The sequence below is a fragment of the Aptenodytes forsteri genome, unplaced genomic scaffold (genome assembly GCF_000699145.1).
Source record: "Aptenodytes forsteri isolate BGI_AS27 unplaced genomic scaffold, ASM69914v1 Scaffold29, whole genome shotgun sequence".
Taxonomy (NCBI): Eukaryota; Metazoa; Chordata; class Aves; order Sphenisciformes; family Spheniscidae; genus Aptenodytes; species Aptenodytes forsteri.
The window spans coordinates 561,618-583,466 of NW_008794520.1; the positions used below are offsets into that span (position 1 = coordinate 561,618).

Sequence of the window (21,849 nt, forward strand, 5' to 3'; positions counted from 1 at the left end):
GGCAGGGCTGCTCTCAATCCCTTCATCCCCCAGCCTGTATTGATAGTGGGGGTTGCCCTGACCCAGGTGTGGGACCTTGCACTTGGCCTTTTTGAACCTCATAAGGTTCACATGGGCTCACTTCTCCAGCTTGTCCAGGTCCCTCTGGATGGCATCCCGTCCCTCTGGCGTATCGACTGCACCACTCAGCTTGGTGTCATCTGCAAGCTTGCGAACTCGATCCCACTGTCTATGTCATTGATGAAGATATTAAACAGTACCGGTCCCATAACAGACCCCTGCAGGACACTACTCATCACCAATCTCCATCTAGACATTGAGCCGTTGACCGCTACCCTCTGGATGTGACCATCTAACCATCTCAATGCCCTGTGCCTTTTACTTAAATAATTATAGCCTGTGCTGCTACCTTACATCAATACTGGGGTAATCTGTGCCAAGAAATACTATGTGCAGTTAAGAACTAGACACCAAGTGATAAAGACATGTATTAAAACCCTCCAAATGGCCTTTTTTAATGGGAAGTCTGCCTGGTGATATCATACACCATATTAAGTTGATTAGTACGTAGCTTTAAAAGACAAAAATACAATGGAGATATTACATGTAGCGCTATATAAAGTGCTGCGCATAGAAAATAATGAGGTTAAAGTCATTGCAAGATTACAAAAAGCCAGTGATGAAAGTCACACAACTGATGTGTTGTTGCTTCTGCAGGAAATGCACATTTTCGTTTTCTAGCAGTAGCGGCACAGAAGTCACCATACTTCCCTTCCTGGTGTTTGCCACCATAATTCTGTCAAAGCGACTGTTACATGATTCAATAGAGAACATCAGTCCCCCACCATTTATTTATACTCCGCCTACAAATGCTGTCCTTGTGTAACCACCCACTATAATGTGTCTATGACTAAGTCCTTGATTTTGCATGCAGACTCCAACACCTTCACCTTTGCTGAAGGTTTGCTGGGATCTGTTCCAGGATCACTCCTGACAAATGTCTAAGGGAGCCACTCAGTTAGCTTTTCCATCTATTGAAAAATAGCAGTATGAGGAAGGAAAGGTTTGTCAGCTCATTTTGTCTCCTTTAGTTTTGAAGAGAGTGTGCAATGTTAGCCTGTAAGTATGTATTTGCTTTTGAAATCAAGTGAACTGACCTTTTACTTTAGTGACTTCTATTTGCTGTCTGTGAATTTCCTGTAACACTCAAACATTACCTGCATGGATCATCCATGAACAGCAGTAACTCTTAATGTTGACTGAATGCAAAATTTAAGTGTTACATTTTACAGAGATATTTTGAATTTGTATGTGTCTGTGTGTTACAGGAATCACCAGTTGGTGAACTGAAACAATCTCTTGTCTTCTGTAATGAGAGGAAAATTCTTTCTTCGTGTTAGTGGTTTCCTGTGAGGGGGAAAGATCTGTTTAAGGAATTCACTGGTGAACTTTACAACCAAATGTATTGAAGAGTTTTGCCATGTTGTGTATATAAGCAAGTAAATAACAAACTTTTATTTTTTGATCTGGATCATAGAATCATAGAATCATTGAGGTTGGAAAAGCCCTCTTAAGATCATCGAGTCCAACCATCAACCCAACACCACCATGCCCACTAAACCATGTCCCTAAGCGCCTCATCTACACGTCTTTTAAATACCTCCAGGGATGGGGACTCCACCACTTCCCTGGGCAGCCTGTTCCAATGTTTCACCACTCTTTCAGTAAAGACATTTTTCCTTACATCCAATCTAAACCTCCCCTGCCGCAACTTGAGGCCATTTCCTCTCGTCCTATCGCTTGTTACTTCGGAGAAAAGACCAACACCCACCTCGCTACAACCTGCTTTCAGGTAGTTGTAGAGAGCGATGAGGTCTCCCCTCAGCCTCCTTTTCTCCAGGCTGAACAGTCCCAGTTCCCTCAGCCGCTCCTCATAAGACTTGTTCTCCAGACCCCTCACCAGCCTCGTTGCCCTTCTCTGGACACGCTCCAGCACCTCAACGTCGTAGATGTCCAGTCTGGTTCTATCGCAGGCAATGCTAGTTATCTTCTGCAGCATGCTCCCCAAATCTTTTCCAGTGTGCATATAAATATGAGAATACATCTATTGCTTCCTGTAGAAGATGCTTCCCACCAAGATGAAGCACGTTTGGAAATGCATTTTGTGCACTAATGTCCTTCACTATAAGGGCATCTCCTTCTTTTCTTCTTCTATTTTATGGTTGTATAACATGACACAGCTACTGATTCTCTGCTTTGGGTATGGTGTATCTGACAACTGGGTTTTTTTTTTGTTTTGTTTTGTTTTTTTCTCATTTGATTGTAATTTGTTTCCTTCCAGCTATAAGCTTTAGAGAGAAATTAAAAGCTTACTCAAATTCTTCCTTTATTACTATATCTAGCAAACCCTGATTAAAATTTTTCCTTATCAGTTCTTGTGTCATCTTTAATGAGTTCATATGATCTTCTCTAAAAAAAATTGAATCTACGAATACCTTCATAGTATTAATGAGGTACTGGTGTATAGAAACGTGCACATCTTTTATTACTGTTAAACATGTTCCTCTGAGGTACTCTCTGCTTTGCATATATATGTCTTCTTACTTATTACTGCCTTTTTAGAAGAATTTCTGGCTTTTTGGTAGTTTGTTTTATTAATATGATGTGTAAGAGGCCAGGCTAGGTGACTTTAGCAGTCCCTTTTGGCATCAGTGTCTCTGGTCTCTGACTGTATGAGTTGCTCTGGAATTGTCTTCAGGTAACTGATTCAATAAAGTGTTGTTATGCATTTAGCTTCCAGCCTTCAGTTCAGCTGGAAAAAGTTTGATGTAAATAGAACCAAACCTGGTGAAAAAAGAATTAAAGAATTAAAAAAAAAAAGTGATCCAAGGGCTAGACTAATAGTAAATGCTGTAACTTTCTGCTTGAAACCTAGGGCTATTGGAAAAATCGTCTCTTACAGCAAAAATGTCTGCAGAAGAGAAACTAGAAAAATGTTTTCCTATGTGTTCTTCTAGACATGGCAACAATTTATCCCATGAAATGCAATGCAGAATCCCTCTTCTAGTGCCCCTTTCCTGGGAAAGAATGACTCCCTCAGCTGGCTATCTGAGCTCAAGTGTTTTGCATATATCGGTTCAATCTTTATTACGGTATATTACCAATGTAAGGACGCAGAGGCATCAATAAACCTATCATAATAACTGAATTAGAAATATTGGTCATCTTATTTGCTGTCCGAATGAAAAATAGAAGTTGTTTTAATCCTCCTGGCCACAAGAATTTTTACTACCATCTAATGAAGACATTGGAGTGCACTTCCATCACTGCCAATGGCACCACAAGCAATTGTAGAATAAAGTACTATGTAGAGAGCTGTGTTTCTGTGCCCAAGCTGTTGAGGAAAATTTTTTCTAACTCAAAGGATGCAGAGCTAGACAGGGTGCTTTTATAGCTGAAGTTGCTCTGGGTGACAGGCAAGGTAACTCTGGATGTGAGTACGGTGTAAGTGATGTAGAAAGTACTGCCCTTGTCTGTGCTGGGGTTTACTCTCAGTGTTTTGCTTCTATGACTTATCAGTCAGAAGTAAGCTTTTAAGTATTTTAACATTTCCTCTAAACCCACATATTATTGAAGTGATTCATTTAATATTTACAAAAAATCATTAAGTATAATTCTAAATTTAAAAACTATTTAAAGGAAAAAAATCACTATTTTGGCACTTTTTGAAACAAGTTAATTATATTGATTAATTACACACTAATTACCAGCATTTCTAGCGCACAAATAAATCCATCTGAAAATTCATGGTCTGGATTAAGTGACCGGTGCTGTGCCAGGTGAGCACAGGTTCAGGATCTGGTCTGAGAGGTGGTCCCTTCCCAGACACACGCGCGTGGGCTGCTGCAACTGCCATCCTTCTCCTCCCTTCCCGCGAGCCCGTGCTCATGCCTCTGCACGGTCAGCTGTCCCAGTGGCTGCTTAGTCTTACAATGCTTAATACTGCCCTGGCTTTTTTTGCATAAGAATCATGATTTTAGTAGGAATTACATTTTAAAATTGCTACTTGGAAGGGAATCGTTGACATCACATGTATGTTACATGAACTATATTTTTTTTAAATGACCTGTATATGAAGTTGTGGGATTGATATTATTTGTTGGTATGTGATGTATATTCACATTATTATATGATGGAATTGATGTTAATTGGACATTTTGAATAGTTAAATGTATAAGTACTATCTTATCAGGCAGACAGTACAAGAACTTCACAACAGGATGAGTATCCTTTTAAAGAGGATGAGTATTATATGACCTCTTTCACAAGGATATAGGAAATCCTGATGTGGTCTACACAATGTAGCTAATATTTACCATTTGGTAGTTATTTGTAGGACTTTTTTATTGAATTTATAATAGTGTATGTAAATTGTCTGACCAAGTATGTAAAAAAGTCCACATAAAGCCGTATGAGGAACAGCTGAGGGAACTGGGGTTGGATGAGTATTATATGACCTCTTTCACAAGGATATAGGAAATCCTGATGTGGTCTACACAATGTAGCTAATATTTACCATTTGGTAGTTATTTGTAGGACTTTTTTATTGAATTTATAATAGTGTATGTAAATTGTCTGACCAAGTATGTAAAAAAGTCCACATAAAGCCGTATGAGGAACAGCTGAGGGAACTGGGGTTTTTTAGCCTGGAGAAAAGGAGGCTGAGGGGAGACCTCATCGCTCTCTACAACTACCTGAAAGGAGGTTGTAGGGAGGTGGGTGTTGGTCTCTTCTCCCAAGTAACTAGTGATAGGACAAGAGGAAATGGCCTCAAGTTGTGCCAGGGGAGGTTTAGATTGGACGTGAGGAAAAATGTCTTTACTGAAAGAGTGGTGAAACATTGGAACAGGCTGCCCAGGGAAGTGGTGGAGTCACCATCCCTGGAAGTATTTAAAAGACGAGTAGATGAGGCGCTTAGGGACATGGTTTAGTGGGCATGGTGGTGTTGGGTTGACGGTTGGACTCGATGATCTTAGAGGTCTTTTCCAACCTTAATGATTCTATGTTTCTATAAGTATATTGTATCATGTCAGATGCCACATCACTTTGACATTTAACTATGTTAGGATGTGCTAGCATTGTACTGTATATCCCCTCCTCAGGTATATATATAACCAGCCATCTATTTTACAAGCTAAAAACAAATGCAATAGAATCTCAGATACTAATTAGAAGTTGTGCCTAGAAACCCAGTACTTGGAAGTAACTCTGTGCTGAAAGACTTCAAAGGCTTTTTGTCTTAAAAAGCTAGCATGTTAGAAAAAACAAAATGCAGGTTATTTATTACATTACAATATTTTCCATCGCCTTGTGGTATTTCAGAAGAAGAGTGTTTAACTGGCTATATGACTGCAGAAGCACGGATGATAGCTTTTTGCCTGTTTCTTCATAGCTAAAAATAAAATAATGTTCCATAGGTACTCCTGTAATTATTGCTTATTTACTGAAAATATTGAATATATGTTTCCTTGCGTTATTTGGTGTATACTCCCAATATTTTTCCTAGAGGAAGGAAGAACAGTCTTCAAGTCCTGCAGAGCCAAGCTGTGCCAAACTTTGTCAGAAATGAGTTTCAAATATTTTGAAAGTTACAGTTTTCTCCTAGCTGCTTTCCTTGCTGTAGGGAATAAGTAACCTGCTCTTGCCAAGAGCTAGCTACTTTGTTTCTTTTATTTTTGAAGTGAGAATTAAGGCACTTCTCTCTCCTCTCCTCTCATCTCCCCAAAACCAAGTATGCCAAGCATGTCCTCATCACTGAGCACAGACTCATAGTGCTGGTATTTCACTCCAGGGAGCTTGGAAGCTTTCTTCCTCTGCCCTTCTGCTGAGTAAGAAATGTGAAAAGTCTTTCTTAGAGTCATTGGTATCAGGCCAAGGGTTCTTGGCCCAAACTAGGCATCTGCTTGGAACAAGATATCCATCCTCAAATGTAGTAGCTATTTTCTTCCTAGGAAATAGTTTCATTCCTAGGAAATTCAATTTGTGGGTTCTCAGAGGAGAAGAACTGGAATACCTCTGTTGCCAGTGCAGGGCTGTGCCTTTAAAGTTGATCCAATGCTCTTTTTGTCTAAGTTGAAAATCAGTGTTACAGTAACAGTGATGTTGTCACTGTTTATTGAGTTTCCTATTTAGGGAAAATGCCACTGCAGAAAAAGGAATGTTTGCGCTCCGTGCAGATGTAATATGTGTGTGTTTTTATGGGGCATAGAAATTTATATGCACATCTTAATTAAATTAAGTAATAGAAATTGAGTAATCGGTCTTTAGATACATCATTGCTACCCATGACTTCCAGTGGCCCAACTACAAAATATATTTTCAGTCAAAATGAACCATCTCTAAGTATTCAGAATAGGTTTAGCCCTGAAAACTTAGTGTCACTAAATGGAGCCTTGCTAAAAGGTACTGCTCCTGAAAATGTGAGGGGCTAAAAAAGGATGTTGAGAAACTGAATGTAAGTTTACAGCATATGCCGCCCTTTTTTTCTCTGTGTATAGAGAAGATTTTCCAGTATGTTATGAAAACCTGTTTCTGGTATTGTGCATGTCTATGCCTTTGGCACAGGTCCATTTTAAAAAGTGTAGTGTGATTGTTTCAGTATAGAATACAAAGGATTCTTGAATTCTGACCTACAGTGGTGGAGGAAGCCTCTACGTTGTTCCTGTAGGCTGTTTTGATGGGAGACATGAGGCAGTAAGTTAAGTGCCGGACATTTTTTATTTTTAACGTTCCTTTTTTTTGTAGGCAATTAATGTTTTTATGCTGACCGTTGCAGCCTCCCTGGCTCCGTGCTGTCAGCAGTATGTGTTGTGCAGCTGTGAGACGTAGCCCGTCCCTACAGGTGGTTACAGCCCTGTTGGCTGGATCCATATTTACTGGCACTTGTGAGTCCAAAACCCTCCCACCGCTCTGAGCAGGGCAGCAACAGCTGAACGTAGGAGTCTGTGTCGTCATTGCTTGGTAGAGATTTTTAAAGAAAACCTGCTTCCATAATTTTTTAGACTGTATTTCTCTAAGCCCTTTTCTGTTTTGGAAAGCACAGATCCTGATGGACTTGCAAATATAACCATTTGCTTCTTCATGTGTGCAATATATAACACAAATGTCTTTCCTCTGTGCAAAGCTTAATAATCAAAGGGCAGTATTTGAGGCTGTGTCCTATCATGGGTGAGGGGGAGACAGGTGAAGCAGTTGTGCTAATCCCTTGAATGGCAAAGTGCTGAAGCAACAGCGTAGTCCCCACAGGTATGTTTGCAGTATGCTGGATAAGTTTAGATATCATTTTGTATTTTTATCCTAATAGTAAATTGTTTCAGTGACACAAACTGGATTCAGACAGCAAAGTGGTGCGCTCCACAGAACAGAAAAGAGCAGAACAGGCTCTAAGTTCTGGCATTTGCTTAGCGTGTTTCACATTACATTGTAAAATTAAATGGATTTCTTTTATTGATGGTTCCCCCAGGCATTATTATAACAAAAGGTCTTTCTTTAGGTAAGGTGTTAATGGTATCATGGTAAGATTTGTTTTTCTCCTTTATCAGCTCATATTATAGTATCAAGAGATACAGTGGATGCTTCATTAAAGTATTTAAAGCAAGTCTGCATGCCTTTTAGAAAAGAAAACCCAACAGGAAATTATAGGTCTGGTGCCGGAATTGCAGGTCAAAATCCTGTAATCTGTGCTCTGAAAGAATTCAGGATAGAGGGCCATAATGGGCCCTTTTGGCCTTTAAATCTCTGAATCTACTGCGTGTAATGAATGCAGTTTATTCTATTTACTTCAGTTCTGACTGTCCAGCCTTTATGTAGTTGGAATATATAATTCGGGAGACAAAATCCACTTCACATACTGCAGATGAGTACGTGGAACTGCTAAGTAGCTTCCCTGCAGTGACTTCAATTTCAACCTGTAAACTAGAATAAAGTTTGTATTTAGAACTACTAAGTGATCTGCATTTGGAAAAAATCGTAACATTTCTGTCTGTGTTCCAATTTGGTGCATGAAGTTTTTTTTAATTGCATGGAAAATGAAAATAATAGAACAAAATCTGTTTGACAAATTCAGCATCAGGAAAATGTTTTAATAAAGATGATAAAAATGAATAAATGTAAACAAATTTAAGATCTCTCATTTAGCAAGGTATTTAATATTCTTCCAAAACAAAATATTTAGGTTTGAAAATATGGATGTTCTCCCAAAGGCACAGTTACACCAAACCAAATTTCATTCCAGTTAATATTTGTGGATCAGCCCTTCTTACATGCTCTGTAATACATCCTTGGTAATGGAGTAGAGGAGGAAAAGCAAGGGTGTTTCTGTTCAGGGTTTCCTCATGACATAATGGTGCTTTTCTGGATCCATTTATTTTAATAATTATAGATTATGAGCATTGGGTATGTATTTTTCACCTTTCATCCTCTAGCTTATTCAATGCTTCCAACTATTTAACTGGGTTTTTTGGGTGCAAAAATAAAAAATCTCCAAACAGGTGTGTTAAACTTTTAATAGAATAATTTCTAGGTGTCTAAAGCAGTTATTGAGCAAGTATAGATTAAGTAATGAAGTTAGCATTTCAATGAAAAAATGACACTTTTACTTAGGGAAAACCAGAAACTAATAAAATCAATAACAATGTTGATCTGAAAGGGGAGCATAATTTAAATGGAAAAAAAAAAACACGTGAATTGCTTGAATTATCTGTTCAGAAGCAGGTAAGCAGTGTGATTCCCTGGAATAATCAGTAGGATAAATTTGGAACCATAATTTAAATATTTATTCTTTGAAATTAATGTATGACTAAAGTATGGAGAAAAGTTCTATTGTTTCACTTACACATCACACCTGGAGCAGATCTGTGCTCCTCCTTTTGTGGGTAACATGCAGTCAAATTACCACCAGATGTTCATGCTGTTAAAGAACAGTTGCTGGCTTGCCAAGAATGCCATTGTTCAACCTTTCCTTGATTTTCTTCTTGTTGTAGTATTGCCATTCAGCTATTTTCAATTAATTGCATAGATGAGCTGCACGGAATGTCCCTAACTAACATGTCACCTTTGTAATTTTTGAAAGAAGTAGAATAAAGCATATGAAGATGATGTTAAGATAGAAACTTAATTGCTTGTGTCTCTTTCCCTTTGGAACTAAGACTTAATCTTTAGGCCAAATAAAATCTGTTGGCGAGTGCTCCAAAGTACAATCAGAATCCTTTCCAGGCCAGTATGAGGGGCTTTAGTTGATCTGTTTCTATCAGAAGGGTTGTTTGTTGGAGTTTGAGCTTTAGATCTGACTTTTCTGTTTGCATCCTGAGGGTAAGACTGTTTCCCAGGTCATTTCATCCTCCAGTCCCGCTTCCTACTTTTATGGAGCTTGCACTGGCTGTGCCATGTGGGATGGGACCCACTGGATCAAGATAAGCACTGTCCTGGTGATCCTACACAGTTACTGGTACTGCCTGTCTAATTCCCCACACTTCAGCAGACCAGTGAAATTACATGTACAGACTAGACAATGATATCCAAAACGAATGCCAAAGGAAATTCTGCCAGTGTTTTCAAATGTTGATGCCAAATCTGTGTTTCCATATCTGTGTTGATTAGAGACGTACACACTCACCATTTAATTTTCAAATTAGCTATCGTGGGTATTTCCCAGGAACTCCAGTAGTATGGTAGGTAATGAACACACACGAAAACAAGACCTCTTAAGTGGTTTCACTTCATAAGTTAAATTTAGATACATAAGATACTTCTGGGCGAAAAGTTTAAATGCACACGTGACTTTTGAATGTCTAATTTCTATTCAAAGGCCAGATAACTGATCAGTAGAAATAATTTAATATAGACTGGTATTTTAGGTTCATAAAAAGATACAAATAAAATCACAAAACAGTGCCTTGATGTGATTTATGTATTACTGGTTGCATGATAATTCTCAAGAGCTAATGATCTTCATTTAATCAACATGTTTTTCTCGTAAATCAGAATGAGACACCTGCTATTTTGGAAAGAGCAGGTTAAATAATTAAGCGTGAACAGAAAATTGCCTACCTTTGTTTATTTTTATAATAACTTAGAATCTTTTGTTTATCCTTTGGTAGTATAAAATAAAGAAAACAAGTCCTGTCAGTTGTGTAGTTCTGTGACATTTAGCTGCACCTGCTAAATTGTGGGTCCGCTGCACTGTGAAGCAAAACTCTCATTAACTCCAGTGCAGTCAGGATTTTAACAAAGATGTCTAAATTCTGGCAAAGCTGTTGGATTCAGTGCAATGAAATTGAAGCACATGGTAAATATCTTACTGAAAAGGTCTGGGAGTAACTGTACTAGCGGCTTACTAAATTTTTTGTACCTACTGCCATAATGATGAATATTTATTAAAATAAGCATTTCTATTGCACACGGATACTTTAAGTTATTATTCAGCATCATATTTTTAAATTTCATTTCATTTTCAGTGGCAGCAAATTGATAGTTACGAAATATATCTTATTGTTATCTAAGATAAGTCAGAATTTCAGAGTAGATTTAAAATACATATCTAAGATCACAAACTTTTACCTTTTGCTACTCAATAGTTAGCAGATACTCACTCTCAGACCTACACACAAAAAAATAGAGGGGATTGGTTTTCAGAGATAATTCGCAATCCCTTCTACCGCATGTTCCCCATCTCAAATGGTGTACATTATCACCATCCAGTTGATGATGATGTAACTATTTCTAGAGGTAGAGGCTCAGACTTGAGTTGTGGAGATACCTTGTTCGCTCCTAGCCAAAATAGCAGCTATGTTGACAAGCATTTACACCAAGTGGCAGTGTGTTTGTGGCGCTGGAGAAGGCTTGCATCCACATGTGCAGAGCCTCAAGGAAGAGACTGTGTGTACATAAAGGAACCATCTCTATTTTTGTTATTAATATTTTTTCGTATTAGTAAATAAATCAAAAGCATTTTTATCTTTTGAATAATTTCCTAGTTTTGATGAGGACTGAAGATTCGGTACCGTTTGTGAAATGGGGATGCACTCTGTAGTGTGCTAGTCATGGGAAAGGCAGTAGAGAGCCATTCAAATTAGACTGGATAGAATTAAATATTCTCCTGGTCGTTGAATATTAGGACACTCCAATAGATAATCAGCATTATTTTCATTCTTAGATTATTCTCTCCCTGTATTGACTATGGGCCAAGGTTCAAGACAGTCAACCCATTCATTACAGAGGAGAGTTTGCTTGTGTAATAGCTAATGAGGTAATCTTTTTGTGTGTGTGATGCAGTCTTATAATAGCAATGCCAGGCGTGGTAAATTTGGTGATTGTCATTTTCAGTACAGTAGAAAGCTTATTCTGAAGAAGTGAATAGTAATTAAAAATTAAGGAAAATGGTGCACTGAATGGGAATACTATTTGCCACCATCATACTCTGAAAATTGGTATTTAATGGGATTGATGTGTATTTTTTCATTGACTATAGTTGGAGAGTTATGATGCATTGGTAGAAGGTCGTCTCATCCTGAATGAAACACATGATAAGATCTGGGTAAAACTAATTTGATAGTATACATACAGTTTCACCTTTCAAGTGCCTTTGAATACTTATTTTCCACAACACCATCTGCAGGTTTCTTCAGTAGCAAATAATCTGACTTTAGACTATTCTTGCTCTCATTTAGAGTTTAGATTTTACATTGCATAATCGCATGCTTTGTATCCTCTATTTTGATTATAATTTCTTCAAGATGAAGTTTACTACAGCCTGCACAATTTCCACATACTACAGAAATTAGCTGGAGAGTGGTAAATAATAAGCATCAGCATTGTCAGCGTAAACCCGGAAATCCTACACTATGACTTCGTTTGCCTTTTACGTCCTCTGCTGGGAGTGCCAGTTTCTCAAGGGATGCATTCCGCAGCTTGTTAAAGAGAGCCCTGAGGCCACTTCGATTTTACACTTGCGATCTTTCCACTGCAAGCCGGCAGCCTGAGTGTGATGGTAGGCACTGAGCCATCATCTCTGGCTGAATCAGCTTGCTGAGACGCCTTCATGTGGACAAAAGGGGGTGAGCAAACTGCAGCCCTACGGCTGCTCCAGAGACTGGTCTTTTACTGTGATATGTACATAGCCATTGAATTTTAATTTTCTCACTTGCTGGGCTTGTCTGTGAAACTCTAGTCACATCTAGAGCACTGCAGAAGCAGGAACGATGGTGAGCTCTCAGGAGTGTTTGAGAGGCACAGGAAGTTCATGTTTCTATTGCAGGTTGAAATACCCAGTTTTATTTGAGAATTGTAATTATACAGAGGTAGAGAAGCATATAAATCTTCCTTCCTTGAAATCACTGTATCTTATCCAAAGCGCAGCCCTGCCAATTCAGTAATCTGTGTGAAATCCGGCCTGGGCCATGCAGCCCACTCCAAAGCAGAGCCGTCTGCATCCCGTCTGGCTTGTCCTCTTGACAGTCTCAGCAGAAAGGTCGACTCCAGAGGCTGTCAGAGAAGTGAGATATCTTATTATCTCTCTGGGGAGGAAGCTGGGATAGGATGTGTGACTGAGACTGACAATTTGTTCACTAATATTCTCAATAGTCCAGGGACATGTACATTATTTGGGCAACAGCTGGCTGAGTCCTTTGCCAAGCTGGCTCAGTAATGGTCCTTGGTGCAATGCAAGAGAGCAACCAGAGATTATTTCTTTTATTCCTGACCAAAAATGTTTCAACATAGCTGGGAAAGCTGAGCAGTTTTGTGGGAAATTTAGGAAAAGATGGAATGTTCTGTGCTGGCAAAATTACATCTACAACAATGTCTGATGTTTCACCATCACTGCGCAATGTGAGGTGAGAAAACCAAAGTGCTGGCATAACTTTCCCTACTCTTCCTCTTTAAAGTTTTTAGCACCTTAAGTACAGTACATTTTCTAATTTGAAGTCCCTATATTTTTTTTTTTTACAGAGAGAACAGCTGAATGAAAGTGTAGGTACCAGAAGGTATCCAGGAGTAATAACCTGGTGGACCTTACTGGAGTTGCGTGGCACATGAGCAGTGCTGTAACCTATTAGAAAGGTTCTCTGTCTGACATGAATACTGCCCCTTCCCCTCTTTCTCTTGGTGCTGATTTACTGTTTCAAATTGGAATGGACTAAAAGACTCAAGTCTATTATCCTAGCTTTTAAGACCATGAAATCATGTTTAGTGCTTTGCTCTAGAGAGGGAAATGAATATCCCTAACATTTTCTTCCCGATAATGACAGAAATACAGATGGAGATTTCTGCATTAAGAAAAGTGGAGTAGGGAAAGTGTGAGGAGGAATGACAAAAATAGTAAAATCTTGTGCTTTAGTCCATCAACTGATTGCTCTTTGGGTTAGATAACTGCTTCCCATTTATGCTAGTGCACACTTAGATCTTTACATTTTCATTTATTTTTACTCATTTGCTTTGTAGTGCTTTGTCCAGTTGTGTTCTAAAAGTGAAGGAGACTTTTACTACTTCTGATAGGAGATTAATTATGGCATAACTCCTATTTCCTTTCAACTCTTTGTAATTGTTAGACAGCTCCTTAAACGATGTAAGTTAACATCTTCCTGTCACCATTTCAGAAAGCTGTAGCTCAGCTGTAGCTGTGTTATCCTGAGTGTGCTCTTATGGAGAAATGAGACAGACCCTGCTGGGGCAGCCTGGATTTGGGAAGTCTGAGTGAGCAGATCTATGTAGAGGTGCTGTGCTCACTCCCAAGCAGAATCCCAGGGAAATAGAAGAGAACTGCAGGAAAATTTCTCCATCCAGGAGAAGAAAGAGCTCCAGCAAGCTATTTCTGCTATCTGGCATGGGTGGCAGGACCAAAGCCCTCAAGGGGTTGCAATTTAAGTTACCAGTTAATAAATTAGTAAACTTGTAGGAAAAACTTTGAAATTTCTAAATTAGAACAGCTTTGTGTTATCATGGCAGTACATAGAAGAGGAATGTACCTTTCAAAAACCTGGGTGCGATGGTTTAGTTTTGCTGTGAAAACTAAGCTGACAGCGCACCTGGATTCCACAGTGTGTCTGGGTAGAGCCCCAATACAGTCACTGGGACTTTATTCAGCTACATTCTCTGTGATTACATGCATTTCCTTCTATATAGCTAAATCTCTGATGTCTTTGTGAAGTAATTCAGCTCCTTCCCTTGTGTTTACGTCTTTCCAACATGTACAGAAGTGACTTGCTTAGGCAGTAGACAGTCACGTTCTTCTAGCTGAGCTAGTCACAGACGTTACTACCTGTGGCTGATGGTCGCTGTCCACCTTGTCCTCCCACAGCTCTGCAGTATTTCCTCACCTGCTTCAGTTCAAACTCAAGAACTCAAGTTTAACTGCACTATATATTTTGCTGTCGTATTTTTTTTCTTGTAAATCAGTCCTCCAGCAGATTTTTTAATATTCAAGATCTGTCTACTTTCTCTGTCCCATCTAAAGTGCTAGCTTGGGGATATCAGCAGCTGTAATAATGAGGCAGGATCCTGCACAATTGCATGGTAGGGAAGAAATCTGTGATTTTATAAATGAATAGTGACTGTTGAGAGAGTTGAAGATTTTCATACATTGATATACTAAAGTAATCGGGACAACTGAAAATCGGCATGAGTTGAGCGTGACTTGGTATGATATCCGACGACAAGATTAGGAAAAGAGGACGATACATTGATAAAAGATGGAGATTTTAATTATCTGGGCCAATCCAGAGTGCCTGGTCACTTTATTCTGGAGTTGAAGAAGGTAGGAAGATAGATTTTGTGCAAACGCCTGCACTCCTAGTTTGTGCTAGTTGCTCCTTTCTGCACAAATATACAACATGCAATAAAGCATAATTTAAAAAAAATCCAGGTTGTTTTCGATTAGGCTGATTAATCCATCAATATCAGCATAACAGTAGAGATCTGCTCTCTCGGGCTCTGTCTTCATGTTAATGTAGCTCTGTGTAATAACTGAGAAGTCCACCTTCTCAGCAGAGGTAATTTCCTTGTGTCTGGTGGGATGCTACTGTGACCGTGCTGCTTCCATTTCTGTAGCTACTGTGTCGTAAGATCCCCACCTGGTTTTTGGTTAGTTTGTGTTGGACATTAGAAGGGAAAGGGAAGTAGACCACCTGTGGAAGTCAGAAAGTACAGGAATTACCTGTGTCTACAACTTTGCAAGCCATTTTGAATAGGGAATCTTCTATATAATGAAAGATTGTCTAGAAGAGTCACAGTTTACATTATAAAACTAGTGCAGAATAAATATTTTCTTGAAAGCACTACTAACAAGAGCATAAACTTTTAGAAAAGCAGTGGAAATCTTGCTCAGCTGATGCGTGACTTATCTGGCATATTGAAATTTGGTCTGTATCTGTAATATCTTTGTAAATGACTATTTTATTTAATTAGCAAACACTTAATTAGACAAAGATTTGTCTAGCACCTCCTGTTCATTAAATCAGAAAGCATTCTCTATTTTAATTAGCATGACATTTTCTATAATCAATTTAATGAAATGCCATCTGCAGTTCTAATAATACTATTTACAGCAAAGGCTGATTGACATATGTGTTCACAGCAAGGTATCAACCTTCTCTTATGTTTGTATTTTAAAAAAAAGTAAAATATAAGGAAAAGGAGGACTGACTTGCTAATGCTGCTGTTTGTGCTGCAAAGCAGAATTTCATTTAAACAAACCAATACTTAGTAAATATTTTCAATGGGAAAACAAGCATTTACAATCTTCAGGTTAACACTATGAGTAATCTCAAAAGACTGCCCTGAGGCCTCCTTATTCTAGGTATTGTGGAGCAGATTTTCAGCACTGCTTGGATGTCTCTCCTCTTTCCTTTACTTTTTAAATGCTACTTACGCTCTCAAGACTGTCAGATAGATTGCCTTAATAGCTGATGCTTTCTATTCACAAAATTGCCTGAGTACTGACGCTGCTGTATCACCAGCAAACTCCTCGGGCCCTGCCCTCGAACAGGAGCCCCAGGGCTCATCAGCTGGGCCTCCTCCAGCCAAGCGAAAGGCAGGCTCTGCTAGAGGGATGGGAGGATGTATCTGCTCCTCTTGCTATGGTACTCGCTGGATAGGGAAAAGCCCCAGATTCGGGTCCCTGTTCTGTAGTATCATGAGAACAGAGGAAAAAGTGGACAAAAGTCCGTCAGGTTTCTGTCATGCTCATTATTTGTAAGTGAGGGGAGGTTAGAAAGAATGTCAGTGCCTAGTACTTCTGGGCTCCTTTAAGCAACTAGCTTAGGCTAAGATTTACAGTGCTATATACAAATTAGCCAGCAATTACTGTCTATGCTCTGTGTACCTTCTTTATAAATCAGTTTTTTCTTCAAACTATTCAATATCAGTATCAGTAAATTCTAAAACACTATTGAGCCAGGTCTTAGCAAGTTGGACTTGGCACGTCTCAAATCCATTGAAATCGATGGATCCACAGAAGTATATCTATCTCAGGAGTTACCATGAAATAAACCTTATTATCAACAAGTAATCCAAATTTACCAAATATTCTACCAAAGTACTTTTGTTTGGCAAACAAAATTTACATTAACAGTACTGTGAATTTAGTAGGAAGTAGGTGGTTTTTCCCCAGAGGACTACTATTGATTCTGTTACTCCTTGTCACTATTAGCACCTGCAGAGATTATTCAAGTTAATCTCAGTGAACGTGGTGGCAATGTAGATTTACAAGCTAGGCAGCTTTTAGTTTTATGATAAGCTTGGATTGCTGTGATGACTATTAAAGGCTAGAGGAAAAATACAATGTGTATTCATAGGTTAAAATTCACAGCTTAAAAACTCTGTGAATAGAATAGAATAATAGTCAATAAAATAAACCCACTGGTAGCAACACAACTCTTGCATGGCAAAGGTGAAGCATGCACAGAATACTGGAGGCTCAGATTCAGGAATCTCCTAACGGCTGGGGGGTTTTTGTGGACGGCTGTGGCTGTGAACCCATGCAGGGCAGGGTTCCTGCTTTTATGCTTTAACAGGGAAACCCCAGTTGTTCCTGAAGCTCTTGGATCTTTCCAAGTACAACACTGATGACTCTTAGTACTTTGTTAACTGGTCACGTCTCATATCTCTATTGGTCTGGGGTCTCTTGTAATATATCCCAGATGGAGAGACCTACAGAAGTAACAAAACATTTCATGTCACCTTTGTTCGTTCACATGTAGGACATGACTACCTTTCTCTTGATTCTTACAGCTGAAATATGCAGTTAATAGTGTGTCAACAGTTTCAGGCACACAGGGAGTCTCTTGGAGTGACTCCGTGGGGGGGAAGTGATAAGTAGCCTGGAGCTTTTTGTGTCATGTACAGGTCTGAATATGCAATACCACCAATAAAAGAAGAAAACTTCCAACTACTAAAAAGTTGGATCAATATTGAGGAGAAAGCGAATAGGACTAAAAATCAAGAGGCTTGAGTTCCTCAGCGTGCTATTGATGGGCTGTGTGACCTGCGGCAAATCACTTCAGCTCCTTGTGCATCTTCTTTATCTATTATCTTTTGTATTGTCTTTTCTAATTCTTTGGAGCAGGAAACTGACGACATGTAATAAAGTTTTTAACACAACAGACTTGTGCATCTGTAAACAAGGAAAAGGTGGTTTTCTGAGGAAATAGTTGCCCTACTTTAATATTAATTGTATCCTTATCAAGTAAGGTGCAATGGCTCGCTCTAAGTAAATCTTGTTTTTCAAGTTGGTGAAAGAAAATTAATGTTCATTTGGGGAACACTAGTGAAAGAGAACAAAGAAACAGCTCAGTGAACTAACGTCGCACAACTCTTGTTTGAAATAATTAGATAATTTATTTGGTAAAGCAATTGCAGTCTAGATACCACTTCTCATAGCATTGCTTACAGATACAGGCATTTTGAGTAAAGGTAATAGAGGCTGGCTCTAACCAATAGTAAGTTTTTAAGTGTTTGGAATATGGAGGTTTAGTCACAACTTAGGTTTGCTTTAAAGTATATGGTAACTTGCCCTTTCAACCCAGTCTGTGTAATTTAAATTACAGGATGAGTTGCTCAAGTTCAGTGATGTGAAATCAGAGCTTATACTCATCAAATAAATCACCACCATTCAGTGTCCTGCTTCCAGAAGGCTAAATCATTAAAGACCATATAGGCCCTGGGCCAAATTCTTACACTACCACAATTTGAGGCTTGATTTTCAGTGGTGGTGATGTAATTAAGGATGAGAGTTAGTCCATTTTTTCCCCCAAATAATACATAATTTTTCATTAGAATTTAAAAGGGCTTGAATTTTTTTAGATAATGTGGACATATATGATGCCATGTGAATGTAGTTGGAACAGCAAGTGCTGCAAACGAATTCTGTAGCACTTAGGACATGGCAGAGTGTTGTCAATTCAATAAATGAGGGTAAAAAAGTTATTGCAGGATTGATGGGGGTCAAGCTGCTTGTCAAATATGAAGAGTTTTGCATTGATTTCTTTGCATTTTATGATATTTTGCCTGTATTTTGACATTCCCTGGAATAATATATATTAGGTCAGGCACAGTATAGAGCTGCATCTCCTGCAAACAACACATATCCTGATCCTGAGCAGAACCTTTACCAGTGTTGAACTAAAACAGGAACAATAGCCTTCATAAAACTGTTTATATGAAATGCTGCTTTCATTTTAAAAACACTTGAGATTATGATGATGCCATATTTACTTAATAGTTGCATCACTGAGGGCTGTATTTATGATATTGATATATACATCCAAACTGTGATTTAAATTATATGGCTTAATCATTTCAGCAGAACATGTGTTCCACGTTCTTTGCCTAGAGGTAGAGCACATGATGAAAAGATTTACTTTTAAAAACATACAATAGCATAAGAATTTGGACATTTAGCCTCACAATGATAAAATAAATTACTGTTGGTTCTACAGCTAATACAAATTTGTAAGAAGATGTAATATATACAGCTAATACAAATTTGTAAGATGTTGCTGACTCAAGTGAAATTATTATGCTGCAATAATCACAGAAGAACTTTGGTTTTAAAGTTTGTTTTCATGTAATATTTTATTTAATGTTGCATTATTTGTGAAAGCCAAATAAATTGTAGAGAAGCTGTTCAGCAGCAGGTTTGGTCTACAGAGCTGTTTGTCCAATAGGCAGCCTCCCTTAGAGTCAGGTTTAGAAATAAGCTCAAAATCAAGGTGGAGTAAATTATTCCCAAAGATAGTTACCCATAATAATAGCCTACCATACCTTTTTCTGTCTATCATCAGAGTGAATGCTGAATCACCGGGTTTGTTACCTTATTCAAACAGACGTTAAGTTCATCTTCTAACAAACCCAATGAGTTTAATTGAGCTAGACACTGCAGTTCTGATGAAGAACCTTAAATATGCAACACAGAGAACAAGAAAGATATTTATGGCAGTCTTTGTGGAAACCCCTGCAATCTAGTGAATCACTTTGGTAAGCTGTACCTGAATGACCTCAGCAGGTAAACTAAACCACCTGCTGCAGGGTAAGGCAGGGGAGGGGAGAAAGAGAGGTAATCGATTTTGTCTGCCTGGGAAAAATTTCTCTTCTGAGATTTGTGGAATTTGCATGCTGTGCCTTTGAGCATCATACCAGGCATACACCCACGCGGATTCTCTGAATGAGGCTGCAGCACTAACCAACCCCAGTATCCCATCTGCAGCTGAGATCAATATTTGATAGTTTGTAGGAAAGTGGAGTAGAAGGCACAAACAGGAGACGAATTATGCATCAGAAGAAAAAATAAATATCCCTTGATCCCACAGGCAGTCAACTAAAAAAACCCCAAGGTTTGAGATTTTTATTGAAATTGTCTTAGCACAGAGCTACAAACACGAGTTATATTGTGCAGACAATCCTGCATTCCCAAAGATTCACTGCAGAAGAGGATGAGAAAATCAATGGAGGGAGTTAAATCCACAGATTCCAGGCCAGAAGAGATCGCAACAGCCATCCAAACTCAACCTTTTATATTTTTACCCACATTCAGACTAAACTAATTCTTGACATAAAGATCTAAAGCACACCTTCAAGAAAAAACGTCCCAGGGCTGCCGATTCTGTCATGTCCTCTGCTGAGCTCTTCCACACATCCCAACCTCCATACCTGTCGTTAACTTTTCCCTAACAATATATATATGACCTAGATGTCTTTGCACTTTCTCTTTGTTAACCTGAATAATTTTAGCCATTCCAACCTTGCATTTTTATGTTTGCCTTCTGATCCAGGGTTACACTGACAATTTCTTAGCACTCCTCTACTCATTTCCCATTCTCGCAGTGTGCATTCCAGGAACTGGACATTTTACAATAGTGTCAGTCTCACCAGTGGTGTAAGCAAAGAGAAGATCACCGTAGGACTCTTACTTGTGATCCACTTATGTTGAAGAATTGCATCAACTCTTTTTGCCATGATATTGCATTGAGAACACATAGTAGAGTGTTTATCTGTATAAGCCCATAAGCTTTTCTTTCCATCACTGCTCTTCAATTCCAGTCTCCTGCCTATAATAATGATCGGTTAACCAGGTGAGACAGATCACTTGGTAGGAGTACCCTGTCTTCCTCTTTATTTTTCTTAATGATACTATTTTTATTCGTTGTAATGTGTTGCCCATTAATTCTGTGTAATGTAAGCTTTGGAATCACAATGTCATAAAATAAATCAAATACCTTGAAGAAAACCCAATATACAGTTTCAGCGTAGTTGCCTCTATCAAACCTAAGCCTGTCAAACATTGTTTAACAACGTTGTTCTGCAAAATGCTATCAGGTATTAATTATATTGCTAGCCGGTATTTTGTAGGAAGAATCCTGGATTTATTGTGCCACTATTTTATTTGGGACTGATGTGAGGATAACTTATGTACAGACCCTTGGGTGTCTGTTTTCGCCTTTTAGCAGCACAGAACAATCTTATTTATCCAATGCTCTGGAGTTTCCAAAGTTTTCAGAAATTTGAGAACTATTACAAACAGGAAATTTTGTTATTTTAAGGACTGTTTTGTGTACATCATCCAGGGCTGGTGACTTGATAACTCATGTTCTTTAGAGAGGCTTCCTCACGTTCTCCTTTGCTCAAGACAGAATGCTTTCTATTTTAGTGATGTCCTTAGATGGATAATGTGGCTCTTCAGTGCTGCAATTTGTGCCCAGCCAAGAGGTTTTTATGTGATACTACTCTTTGTTTTAAATTAAACGGGGATTTCTTTGACGTAAGAACTCTACTTCTCTGAATGCTTTGTGAAATGTGAGGGATCCCTGAACTTCTTTGTGGTGAAGACATCAAGATAATAAACAAAATAAATCAATCAGTTGTGTAAATGGACAATGTTAAGGACTAGGTATTATTTTCTTCTGTAGACTTTTTAACCCTAGGTAACAAAAATTTCAAAACAAATGTATGTTTATGGCTCTTATTTACATTTGAGCTATCAATGAAAAAAATCATCATTATGTTGTGTGACCATCAACTATCACATTATCCAGCCTGACAAGCTATTGATTGGAATGAGACTTCCATATAAATTAATATGATTACTTTTGAAGACTGTATTTATGCTCAATGCTTGCATAGATTTTGATATAATCTTTTATCTGAGAATCTCCATGCATTTTGCAAGTGTTCGTTTAATTTATGCACTTCAGGAGTTAACTACTTAATCCAATATAGAGATGAAGGCCCGAGTTCAGTGAAAGGTATAATTACTGTCCAGTAAAGGCTGCCTTTTGAAGAAGTCTGACTCTCAGTTTTCTG

At 38.5% G+C, this 21,849-nt stretch overlaps 1 protein-coding gene across 1 annotated transcript in view; it reads left to right on the plus strand.

The window, feature by feature from the left end:
* The window catches only part of DPP10 (dipeptidyl peptidase like 10), a 259,024-nt gene that overhangs the window by 62,427 nt on the left and 174,748 nt on the right, over positions 1 to 21,849 (plus strand). The window lies entirely within an intron of this gene.